The sequence below is a fragment of the Stenella coeruleoalba genome, assembly GCF_951394435.1.
Source record: "Stenella coeruleoalba genome assembly, chromosome: 4".
Lineage (NCBI taxonomy): Eukaryota > Metazoa > Chordata > Mammalia > Artiodactyla > Delphinidae > Stenella > Stenella coeruleoalba.
The window spans coordinates 124,591,861-124,603,630 of NC_137149.1; the positions used below are offsets into that span (position 1 = coordinate 124,591,861).

Consider the following 11,770-nt stretch of genomic DNA (forward strand, 5'->3'; position numbering starts at 1 on the left):
TAGCAACAACTTAAATTTGTGGCACATACATAATACTAGCACATTCATTGTTCTCCCTCCTTGTCCACTAGATACACTGGCAAATAAACTTTTTGCCATAGGAAGATCACAAAATGCTTTCAGAAAATGTCTGCAACATACTCTAAAGGAAACAAAGGGAGCCTTTCATCAGGTCCAATAAGCAATGATCCAATATCCTTCAACAAACACTGCTCCAGCTCCCAAAAATCTGGTCTGTCAGTGTGCAGGAAGGATTCTCCCATCAAGTGTTAAAGGAGCCCTTATCAAGGAATGACCTGAGTTCTTCTTAGTGTGTCCTTCAGTGAAGAGATAAACACTTGTCTCCAAAGGACTTCCTAGAACTCTGCACAGTGTGGGTAAGAGAAGGCTGAAAAAGTACAGCCTCCTTTAAAAGAAAAACGAGTCATGCTGTGCAGCATTTTAAGCATAAGAGTGGTAATTCATATGCTGGTGAATGCCATGAATCTGGAAGTTTTCAGCAACTACTAAATACATTCATTTCTTTGTTAGATATTCCACATAAGTGAATGTTACTAATTACAGAAGCCATTATCTCAAAGCAGTTTTTTTTTTCCATTCTAAACATGTGCAAAGAGTCTATCGCACCACATTATCATTTTTTAAATAAAGAGTATTATAAACATAATTTCACTCTTTAAATCTATGGAGACTCATGTAAAGTCCTATGAAGCAAGGATTGAGGGGTGTAAGGCTGTCTGTTCCTATACGCTACATGCCTGATGGCTGCGCTGTGTTTTCATAGTTTTTCTGTCAACTGTTTGCATTCCTCTCTTTTCCCTGCTATTTGTTATTAATTCAACTTACTAACAGTATGTGCTGCCTCTTTTTCAGACACTGGGTGAGACCTGAATGGTAGCACTCAACTTCTCTTACAGATCCCAGTGTGCTCTGGGCAGGTCTTTGGTGTTCAGAAGCTTTTGTCAATTACTTCCAGGCTTAAGACAAAATATGTTATAGGTTAAATCTGACTTCTGGAAAAATGGTGGATTAATTTAATATAGTTCCAGAATTTTATTAACTGTTTCAACATTCTAACCTGCATATTGTCACAAAAGACAACACTATAGTTAAGTCAAAATTCTATGGCTTGGGGACTTCCCTTGTGGTCCAGTGGCTGGGACTCCATGCTCCCAATGCAGGGGGCTTGGGTTCAATCCCTGGTCAGGGAACTAGATCCCACATGCCACAACTAAGAGTTTGCATGCTGCAACTAAAGATCCTGTATGCCGCAACTAAAGATCCTGTATGCCGCAACTAAGACCTCCCAAGTAAATAAACATTTTTAAAAAAAAAATTCTATGGCATGAGAAAAACAAAACCAAAATGAAACAAAATTCTATGGCATAATCTTCTCAAGGTTGTCACTGTTTTCAAAATGATGAACTCAGGTTCCCAAAGCGCATACCTCAGAACACAGGATATTCATAGGTGATATAGTGAGAAGTACTACTTAGAACCAGCTCTGGGGCCTCTACCCTAGGCACTCCCCATCACCCTCAGTGCTCTGGGCTTCCTCAGGACCAGGAGGGTAGACTTTGGATGAAGAGACTGTGGTGTCCACAAACATGCAAGCAAAACTTCTCCTGGGGTGGGAAGAGAAGTGGGAAAGAGACTCAGAAAGCAGAGAACCAGGGCACAAAATGCCAAGGAATCCAAAAATTCTAAATGAAAGTCTGCATTCCAGGTCATTTTGTAGGTATGTCAGTCAAGGTAAGAACATGGAACACATTTTAACAATTTGTTAGCTTAATGTATAGCTCTTAAATATATTGGCATACGATATATTGGTGCTCATTTGTACTTATGTTTCAGCAAGGCAAATAATTGATACACTGTAATTTCTACAAATTCTGTGAAAGCAGAGAAACTTCTTACCTTGTTCACTGCTATAGCTCCAGGACCAAACACATAACTGATGATGAAAAAGGTACCCGAGGGTTTAAAAAAAAAAAAAAGTTTGAGAAATGCTACCTTTTGCAGTCTCCTTTGGAGGATTAACTGTGCAAATTAGCATTTTAAAGGCTTTGAGAAGCTACAGTCTTAAGCAAGCCCTGCACACCTCCCCACCCCCCCAACCCTCTACCCCTCCACCCCCCACACACACACCTCCCCAACCCCCCGAGACCTTCTCACATCTACTTTATGGTAGAAGTCTTTTAGGAATTGATCAAATCGATGACATATATCTACCAGCCCACTTTGGGAGCAAGTCAAGACACCTAGAATGGATATAATTTACCCTCAAATATGGTCCCAGATACAATCCAAACATTACAAAAAGCTAAGAAATATACTGGATACTCATGAAGGAAATAAATATAAGATTTTCTTTTTCATGAACAAATCAAGAATTTAATGATAGCAAAAAAAATAATCTTTTCCTGAAATTTTTCTACCTGAGAATAGACAGTTTAGAGAGGGATGCAGAGAGAAAAAGTAACAAACCTATCATATTAAATTCAAGGTGAGAATAAACATCCTATAAATTTTAATACTCATTCAACACCTCATTTATTAATTTAAAGTGTAATTTATCTGTTGTCACTAATCTGGATTCAAATGCTGACCAATTCAGCACTTTTAGTTTAAGCATGAAGATCTATTGCAATTAATACCGATGCTGATTATGATTAACACTTGGCATCAGAGCAAGGCAGAGTGGGAAATTTACATTATAGACTTTTAGTTTAACCTGGAACTACAGAAAAAAGTGGGGATGTATATTAGGACTATTTCAGAGACAAGTCAATATATCCTATTCAAACTAACTTAACTACATAAAAGGAGTTACTGCCTGATGTAACTGGGAAGCATATGGAGGCCATTGACCTTGGAAATAACTGAATTAAGGAATTCAACTCACTCCTCTCTCCTCTGTTCTTCTGCTTCTTTGCCCCTTTCCCTCTCCCCTCTCCTCATGTCTCTTACTCTTTCACACAGCTCCAAGTTATAGCATCACAGCTCAGAAACCCCAAAGGACAGAGCACTTCAACTTTCGGTATATAAAAACTCAGGGAAAGAAGTCTCATTGGCCAGGCTTGGGTCACATGTCCCATTAGATCAACTGCTAAGACCTAGACAGGTATGCCACTGCTTGACATCAATGACATCATGGGGTGAGATAAATCAACACATGGCAGGTAGTCTTACCAGAAGAGGGGAAAGGAATACAGAACTTCAGTTGTCCCAGGCAGAGTGTAATTCACAACACTCTTCAAGTGTCTATGAAGGAGGATGAGAAAGATCATTAAGAATTAACTTCTAGGGCTTCCCTGGTGGCGCAGTGGTTGAGAGTCTGCCTGCCGATGCAGGGGACACGGGTTCGTGCCCCAGTCTGGGAGGATCCCAAATGCCACGGAGCGGCTGGGCTCGTGGGCCATGGCCGCTGAGCCTGCACGTCCAGAGCCTGTGCTCCACAACAGGAGAAGCCGCAACAGTGAGAGGCCCGCATACCGCAAAAAAAAAGAATTAACTTCTAAAAAATAAAATTAGATTTAAAAAAATAGGATAAAGATGTGATACATATATATACAATGGAATATTACTCAGCCATAAAAAGGAACAAAATTGGGTCATTTGTAGAGACGTGGATGGACCTAGAGACTGCCATACAGAGTGAAGTAAGTCAGAAAGAGAAAAACAAATATCGTATATTAACGCATATATGTAGAATCTAGAAAAATGGTACAGATAAACTTATTTGCAAAGCAGAAATAGAGACACAGATGTAGAGAACAAACGTATGGATACCAAGCAGGGAAGGGGTGGGTGGGATGAACTGGGAGATTGGGATTGACATATATACACTACTATGTGTAAAATAGACAACTAATGAGAACCGGCTGTATACCACAGGGAACTCTACTCAATGTTCTGTGGTGACCTAAATGGGAAGGAAATCCAAAAAAAGGGGATATATGTATACGTATAGATGATTCACTTTGCTAAACAGTAGAAAGTAACACAACATTATAAATCAACTATACTCCAATTAAAAATGAAATTTAAAAAAGAAAGGAATTATCTTCTAGTCAAGAGGTCAACAAGGCAAGTCAGGGCAATAGGGAAGAGACAGCTTCAGAGACAGAGGCACACACAACAGCTACCCCTTCCTAGTTATGCTACGGAGACAGAATAGTCTAGTTTCTTGTCATGGTCTCTTGGAGTTCAGCCTCACAGAAAAATGAAAAACTGCTTTGAAAATAATTGTAATGAAGGTGCAAGTACAGAGATTGACATTGGTAATTATTTATTTTGCTTTTACGTTATCCTAATTTCTTATGAGGTCATTATCGGACGAAAAGGCACATAATAAAAGCACCTTCTACCCGAATTCCAGCACAAGCTATTGCTAATTCGCTATGTGACCTTGGATAAGTCGCTTCACCTCTTTGTTCCTATAATATAAGAAGTTTGGACTAAATCATCTCTCAAACTTCTTTTGACTATAACATTTTATTATTATGTGGAAGTCTTTTTACAAAGCTTTAGCTACTGTGCTTCAAAAATATAGGGCACAGAGGCTTCCCTGGTGGCCCAGTGGTTGAGAGTCTGCCTGCCGATGCAGTGGACACAGGTTCGTGCCCCGGTCTGGGAAGATCCCACATGCCACGGAGCGGCTGGGCCCGTGAGCCACGGCTGCTGAGCCTGCGTGTCCGGAGCCTGTGCTCCGCAGCGGGAGAGGCCCCAACAGTGAGAGGCCCACGTACAAGGAAAAAAATATATATATAATATATATATATATATATATATATGGCACAATAAATCCAAACTCTTTTGTTAGTGCTTGCTGGTTCTCTTCCCCTTGAGTCCTTCTCACAGGATGAATTTGAAACTTTTCAGTTTACCAATGTGCTTCTTATATATACTAAGACTTTAAGCTCAGCTCTAAAATCAAAATGCTAGTATTAAAAACAAAAAGAATCACTTTCATTTAACATTTTCACAGAAAATTTTTAGCTATTAAAATTTAGCTATATAATTAAAATTTAAATAACCATTGTAATGTAAAATAGATTTCAGATAAAATCTATCCTAAGGAAAAGACGGAAGAGAGGTTTAAGGGAGAGATTGAATAAGAGGAATAGGATGTATGGGGAGGGAGAGGAAGCAAGTAAGAAGTGAAGGAAGGAGAGAAATAAATTGTTTAGCTTTAGGTAATGGGAACAGCCTTTGGAAACCAAAAGCTCAGTTAAAACTGTCATTTGAATTTGAAAAATACAATCAAGGAAGGCAACTTTTATCATCCTTTATATCACACATAATGTCTACTAAATCTCCCAGACAATAAACACAGATCAAATTATCTTTATTATATACACTCTTCACCTTCCTCCCCAACCTCCCAATACAATACAAAAGTCACAGGCAGCTGACTTAGCCGCCAGCCACCTACACTGTGGGCTGGGCTGCGTGCATTAAGGAGTCTGAGATGCAAATGACCAATTCTAGTCTGTAGATCATGCTTGACATTGCACTAAGCAGTAGGGTTCTTCCTGCTTTTCCTTCAAGTGATAAAATTTTGCTTTCACACTGGGTGAACCAACTTCAGAGTGCCCTTTCTCAGGACTTCCTATTATGTGAGCACAATAAACATTTCTTATTATTAAAACTGTAAAAGTTGACTTCAGAGACAGTGGTCACTTGAGTATATGACCACTCAAAACTGTAACCTATAAGAATTGGGGGATTTAAAAGGAGCTTTGTATGGATAACATGCCCAGACTAAGGACCCTACAAGGGCTGTAGTCCACGGGTGTAAATAAACTGAATGTCTGGAAATACCCAGGTTAGCTGCATATAAATATGCAAAAAAATTTTGAACATATAGAACATGTTCAAATGTCTTATTACTTTGATAAGCACCACCTCTGCTTTCCATGCCCAGAAGGGTGGCTACAATGGACTGGAGCAGAGCTCCCAGCACCTTGAGGAACCTCAGATCTCTCATCTCTATACAAATTCTTGCAGGTTCCTAGGTCTGCTGAGTATCTTTTTAAAGCCTTGCTCTACCTCTGTACTCTCATACTTACAGCTCAGTAAACAGTGTTATCGCTTACTTCAATAAGTGGGCTTATTGAGCATTTGAAGGATAACTGAAGGTTTGAGCCTCTACCCATCCCGGCAACAGCAAAGGGTGAGTTAATTAAAAGCTTAACTAATTTTCCTCACCCACATGGCCTTTTCTTGTGGCCTGGCTCCCAGCCAAGTCCTGAAGGGAAGCCAAAGCTGCCAAAGCCAGCTCCCCAACTGCTGGGAAATGTGAGGCTCAGATTATTACATAGTGGCCAGATTACTATATGTTAAAAGCAAATAAAAAATAGATTTTTAATAGATAACTGACGCTTACTGACATGTTATCATTTTCTTAAGTTTATTAGCAGTATGAGGTTCTCATCACGCAAAACCACCACTCTTCACATCCACAATTGTTAAAGCATGCAGTGGCTGTTTCTCGCCCCAAAACATTTTCCCCAGATATTGAACTGACATGTTTTGCAAATAATAAAGGTGAAACCATCTTTGAAGCAGTAGCACAAAAAATACAATCATACAGCTCCACAAAGAGAGTAAAAGAGAAACTTTGCCCAGTTGGCGACGTATTAAATTTCTCAAAGCTGTGTTGATTCTAAAAATAAAACCATTTTAACATTTTTGTAAAATAAAGAAAGGAAAATCTTTTCTAGTTCTAATATTCTGCTTTCTAGAAACCAAAAGAAATGATCGATTCTCATTAAAGGGATAGGGGATGGAGTATTGTTTTCGCTGAGCCAAGAATGTTTACAGTAAATGTGGATAAACCTAAAATTCTTGAGCAAATATATGTATCAAAAAGCATGTTAAGGACTTCCCTGGTGGCACAGTGGTTAAGAATCCACCTACCAATGCAGGGGACACTGGTTCGAGCCCTGGTCCGGGAAGATCCTACATGCCGTGGAGCAACTAAGCCCATGCACCACAACTACTGAACCTGCACTCTAGAACCCACGAGCCACAACTACTGAGCCCATGCGCCACAACTACTGAAGGCCGCACGCCTAGAGCCCATGCTCCACAAAGAGAAGCCACCGTAGTGAGAAGCCCGCACATTGCAACCAAGAGTAGCCCCCGCTCGCTGCAACTAGAGAGAGCACGCGCAGCAAAGAAGACCCAACACAGCCAAAATAAAATTAATTAATTATTTTTTTAAAAAAGTATGTTAGTTGAAATGGCAAAGGCATACAAAGTTCAATGGCAAAACAGAATCTTTCCTTGAACCTCCATGACAGCTATCTCATTTCTCCACTTGACCTTAGCAAATAATTATAGTTTCACATAAGCTAAAATAGGCTCCAAAGAAAGGAAATTCTTCACCCTAACTGTGTCACTTCAGGGTGTGTGCTGCAGGGGTGAAGGGAAGAGTGGGTTGGTATAAACCGCTATCTGATAAAATGTAAATTGCTGCTCCAGCTTCCCTCCTGCCACAGCACGTGGGACTTGACTCCACGGCTCTCACCATTTGCTCATCATCTTCTTCAGGTGTCTCTCTCCCCACAGATCCATGAACTTTTCAAAGATAAAATATGTCTTTTATCCCCAGCATCTTTCAAAATACCTGAAACTCAAAGTTTGTTAAAGTAATGATTTCAATGTTCAATTTACTCATTAATATAGTAATTCCAGGAATCTTGGTTTAAAAAATCATATAAAGGGGAAAACAAGGTCTCATATCTCACTCAAACCATAAATACAATAGCAGAATTCCCTAAATGACAAGTACTTCCATAATACACCTATAACTACAGGTTCATATATAAAGCCCAAGAAGTGTAAAGGAAACTAGAGAAAAATACTCTGTTCATTTCCTTTCTATGCATCTGTTAATGGAATCATATTTTGAACTACCTTCATTCTCTACACATTGAACTCCTGCCTACCTGGAACATCAGATACGAGTGTCTCATTCCCTGGTTATCGACCTCCTAGATACCAGACATTTGGCTTGTTTCTGATACCTGGTTCTACACTATAACTATTTAGGATAGCATAGAATGTGAATTATTTCATCTTCAATTTTCTCAAGAAACATAAGATGAATTTCCACCTAAAATACTAGTTTTAAAAAATAATACAATTTACGTGATTAATACAAAAACCTGACTATTGAAACTAGAAATGACTTTCTCAGCATATCAAATTATCTCTTTTATCCTTTTCAAGATTATCCTTGAGACAATAGATAAGCATCTTCAAATACTGTATACATCAATAGTATTAACAAATAATTCCCTGAGGTAGTATATAACGATTATTATTTTCTTCATTTTGTAGATAAAGCAATTGAGAGAAACAAGATTATTTTCCCAACTTCTCAAAAAAATAGAAAATGTAACATTAACACACCAAACCCTCTGGTTATCACGGATCCTATTCACCTCCCTCCAAAAAGGATTTGAAGTTATACACCATCAATGGAAAGAAAGAGAACTAATGTTTTCTGAGTACCTAAAATGTGCTGAACGCTGTGCTAATAACCCAGATAATAATTAAAACAATGAAGAAAATAGTGTTGGTCTCATTTTACACATGAGAAGACTAAGACACAGAGGGGTGTTTCTTCCAGGATCACATGGCTAGGAAGTATTACCATCCAAATTTGTTCAGAATTTGAACCCAGGTCTTTCCAACACCAAGGCTGATACCATTTCCTCTATAGTATTCTAACATAGGTATAATTAAACCAGAAGCACATAATCCCAAATGAATAAATAAATAAAAGACAAACCGTGAAAAAAAGCAAGCTATAAAAGGCTGGAGAAAGAGACGATAAATACATATTCCCAAAATACACATATTGAAAAAAACCTATTGCATTTTAACCCAAATCTTAGGTCTGCATTGTCATCCAAGGCAAAGAGGGAAATCAGAGGGGTAGCAGCTCTTATTTATGTAATAAAAAGAAGACTGTCAGTCTATCAAGAAGGAGAAACAGCTTACAAGTTCTAAGAGGGATTTCTTATGTATGTCACAAACTGGACCTCATACAGTAGAATCCATTTTCTCCGTAGCAGTTATCCAAAGATCCGGAGTGTCATTCACGTAGCTGTTTCTTCACAGATCCACTTCCGTAACCAGGTACAGGCAAACCAAAAATAAGATGCTGATAGCACGATTGAAGAAAAACAATAATGTCCCCATACAAAGCTCTAACTTCCTCAGATCATTCGATCTGAGTCTTTCTTTCTCATCCCACATTTATTAGCAAAACACCTTTCTGATAACAAGTAAGAATGGGCCTGCTGCCTCTGCCAGAACTACTGGTCATTCTTTAAGTCATTTAGCCCGTCAATCAATCAGTCAGTCAACAAATATTTATTGAGTGCCCATCGTGTGCCAAGTACTGTGCTCGGTACAAATGAGCTCGACAGATCTTGTCCACTTTGAGGAGGTTGACTCTTTCGTGGAGGAAACAGTTTACCTAGTCACTCAAATACTTATATTCAAACTCCAGTACTTGTTACGAAGACATTACAAAGTGCCAGGAGAATAAAGCAGAAACGTACACACCATTGTAAAGCAATTATACTCCAATAAAGATGTTAAATAAATAAATAAAATGAAAAATAAATAAATAAAGTGCTATGAGAGCCAGTAACAGGGACATGATCTAGCTTAGAGCAGAGGCAGGGAACAGGTTTAAGAAATGCATCCCTCCCTGAGTTGAGTTCGGTGCTCCATGAAGCCATTTTACCTCACCCAGCTGCCCGAGCTGCTTAAACTTTATTACCAGAAGCTCTTTCCCTAAGCCCAGTACTGGCTCAACTATGGCAGGGTGGTAAAGAATTACTTTCAACATCATGAGTTTTCATCCACATCGAAAGGTGATATTTACATTCATTACCAATCCTTCAACAACCAGAGTGATCTGGAAAAGGAGATGCAGAAAATGAATCCATACAAGATTGATATAGGCTTAGTATAGTCCCACAGACCAAATCAACACAATACAGTGCATCTGGGAGCTTTCCGGGCTCAGGAAAAAGAACTGGTGTTTGACATTGACATGACAGACTATGACGATGTGAGGAGACATTGTAGTTGTGCAGACATGTGTTCTAAGTGCTGGACCCTCATGACGATGGCCACACACATCATCAACCGAGAATTGAAGGAGGACTTTGGATTTAAACATCATCTCTGGGTATATTCTGGAAGGAGAGATGTTCATTTTTGGGTCTGTGATGAATCAGTTAGAAAACTGTCCTCTGCAGTACGTTCTGGGATATTTGAATATTTGAATCTTGTAAAGGGTGGTCAGGACGTTAAAAAGAAAGTTCATCTAAGTAACAAAAATTCACCCTTTTGTCAGAAAATCTATAAACATAATGAAAAATACTTTGAAGAATATGCTTTGGTTGATTAAGATATTCTTGAGAATAAAGAAAGCTGGGATAAGATTTTAACCCTTGTTCCTGAAACAATGCATGATGAACTTCAACAAGGCTTCCAAAAGCATCACAATTCACTTCAGCATTGGGGGCATTTGACGAAAGCAGCCAGCAGGTATCAGAATAACAGCAAAAATGACCCTGGCTTGAGTGGGAGTTCATGCTCCAGTACTGTTTTCCACAACTGGGTATCAATGTTAGCAAAGGAATCAATCCTTTATTGAAGAGCCCTTTTAGTGTTCATCCTAAAACAGGTTGCATTTCTGTGCCTATTGATTTACAGAAAGTGGATCAGTTTGATCCATTTACTGTCCCAATCGTAAGTTCCATTTGCCATGAATTGGATGCTAATTCCACTAATGAAGAAGAAAAAGAGAATGGGGCTGAAACTGATATCAAACATAGAACCAGAGATTATAAGAAGACCAGTCTAGCTCCTTTTGTAGAAGTTTTTGAGCAGTTTCTTGAAAACCTGGATAAATCTCGAAAAGGAGAACTTCTCAAGAAGAGTGATTTATAAAAAGACTTCTGAAAATAACTACTCCCTTTACACCAATGTGGATATCTTCTACCTTTAACCAAGAATCAAATACTTCAAGAGCCATTTAACAAATATAGCAGAACTAAAAAAAAAGAAAAGAAAAATGCATCCCTGAAAAATGACATACGAGCTGAGATCTGACTTGTTTGCTGATTAGTCATCATGTGTACAGTGTTACCTTAGAGACCAAGAATTAAGTATACCAAGAAGCCTAACATTCACAACTCTGAAGAAGTTTAAATTCAATTACACAGAACAGACACGTACACATGAGAAGTTTAATACAAGAAAGCATTAGAAAGGCATCAAATATGTGGCACAAATAAGTGATAAAAGGCAAAGGGACTGATGAACCATTAGGGGCTGGTGTAACCCAGAAAGAGTTCTCAGAGAAGGCAGGACAGGATGTAGACCCTCCAACAATGGTTGTCAAATGTTTTTGACTAAAACACACAATAAGAAATACATTTTACTGAGTCACTTTGCTGTTCAGTAGAAATTAACACTGTAAATCGACTATACTTCAATCAAAGTTTTTAAAAATAAAAAATTGAAAAATACACATTTTACACTATGGCACAATATAAACATACAGATATAAATAAAAGTAAAACAAGTTTTATGAAACAAAGCTTGATCTCACAAAATGAGATCCAATTGATTGTTTCTATGCTATTTCATTCTCTTAAATTTTTCTTTATGCTGGTCAAATTCCACTAAATTAAGTTCATTACCCACTAATGAGTCACAACCTAACACT

General features: G+C 38.4%; 1 pseudogene across 1 annotated transcript; it reads left to right on the forward strand.

Moving 5' to 3' along the window:
• Window positions 1-9,757: 9,757 nt before the first annotated feature.
• LOC307185538 (DNA primase small subunit-like) lies at window positions 9,758-11,090 on the forward strand (annotated as a pseudogene). The gene has a single exon. The product of its transcript is annotated as a DNA primase small subunit-like (transcript).
• The last annotated feature ends 680 nt before the right edge of the window (window positions 11,091-11,770 follow it).